The sequence below is a fragment of the Podarcis muralis genome, chromosome 6 (assembly GCF_964188315.1).
Source record: "Podarcis muralis chromosome 6, rPodMur119.hap1.1, whole genome shotgun sequence".
In the NCBI taxonomy this organism is placed as follows: Eukaryota; Metazoa; Chordata; class Lepidosauria; order Squamata; family Lacertidae; genus Podarcis; species Podarcis muralis.
In genome coordinates, this window is record NC_135660.1 from 42,237,657 (window position 1) to 42,239,267 (window position 1,611).

Genomic DNA, 1,611 nt, shown 5'->3' on the forward strand with positions numbered 1-1,611 from the left:
CTCTTGGCTAATTTTATTTTTTATGCAGAGTGGAGATCGGATTTAAGAGACGGAGAGTCTGTGACCATAAGTATAATGACTTTAAAAGTGTGCGCTTCTGGAGCTGGGCTTGACCTGGGGACTCCTGTGCCCGTTCCCTTCCAACTATCAGCAACCCACTTCTTTTCCTCTTGCTCTTTCCCATGATTCTATATTCTTCCCATTACTGGCCCAGCATTCCACAATGGTATAGAAAGTGGGCATCACACTAGTCCTCATAGACATTGTAAAACGGAAGGGCAAACTTATGGTCCTCCATTCTGTTATTGGAGGACAACTCTCATCTGCTCTAGCCAGCACAGCCAGTGGTCAGGGATGATGGGCATGGTGGTCCACTAACAGCTAGATGGTCACTGGTTCCCCATCTCTGCTGTAGAAGGGCTTCTGAAAAGACATTTGGGGAAAGAGGGAGCCTGTGTTAGATGATCACTATGAAATGAAGGTTCTTCCCATGGACTGAGTTAATGGAGTAGAGAACCAAGACAACAATGCAGTCGGAATCCACCCCACTTCTCCACAAGGCTTAATTAGAGGGGAAGGCATCGTTAGGCTTCCTGCTGGCATTGACCCCTGTTGAAAACCCCTGGGGAGCCACTGCCAGTCAGCCTAGACAATGCTGGACTAGCTGCACCATTTCTCTGGCTCAAGGCAGCTCTACATCCAAGTTATTTCAGAACAAAGTGATGGGGAAGAGGCTATACCTTGCAATCATCCAGCAAGCTACCAATAACTACCTTCTGCCAACCCATGTAGGCAATGCTACTTCTGAAGCATTAGCATTGCTAAAACCCAGAGAAGTTATTTGTTGCCATGTGCTGACAGTCAAAACTGAGGGAATCGGAGAGATCCTGAACTCAAAACTACTTCCCTGGAGACTGACCTTGGGAAAGCTCCCAAAGCTATTTTTCCTGGGAAATGAAATTTCGTGACAGTTTGAAAAGTCACGGCAACAGTGATGATAGGATGTGAAACCTGGTTGCCTTCCCATGCATGCAAGTGTCTGTCTATAACTGGGTGGAAGGACCTGATACTCGTCTGCCAATTTCCTTTCTCCGATATTAAAATCTAAGCAAACGGTACTTTATTCTTGGGAATGAGAGGGAAAAAACTTCTGCTACAGAGCCACAAGAGGGAGCTATTTGCTCATCCATGCCTTGTGATTTCCTGTCTACACACCTTAGCATGATCAGCTGGTAGGTGAAAGGGATTGTGACATGAGAGGTGATGGAGCAAAGGATTGCTATTCTCATTCTTGGTTTGGCCAGTTTTAGCAGATGGGGCCCTGTGATTTATTTTCTCCATTGCCTTCACTTGATGCAAACTGCTCCAGATTCCTTAAGCCAAGCAAAATGGGGCCCACACACCAACCCGATGACATGCTGTAATGCAGTTCCTAATGCAGATGAAACGCAACAGTCCTGTAGCAGTTATTAATGACTCCCATCCCAGGACCACCTTCTAGCTAGCCATAAATACAGAGAAGACAACTCCTTGGCATCTCTATCAATAAAGCAGGACAGGACTATTATGCCTCCCTCTCTTGTCGGGCCAGGGAAAGGGTTTGGTGGGCTC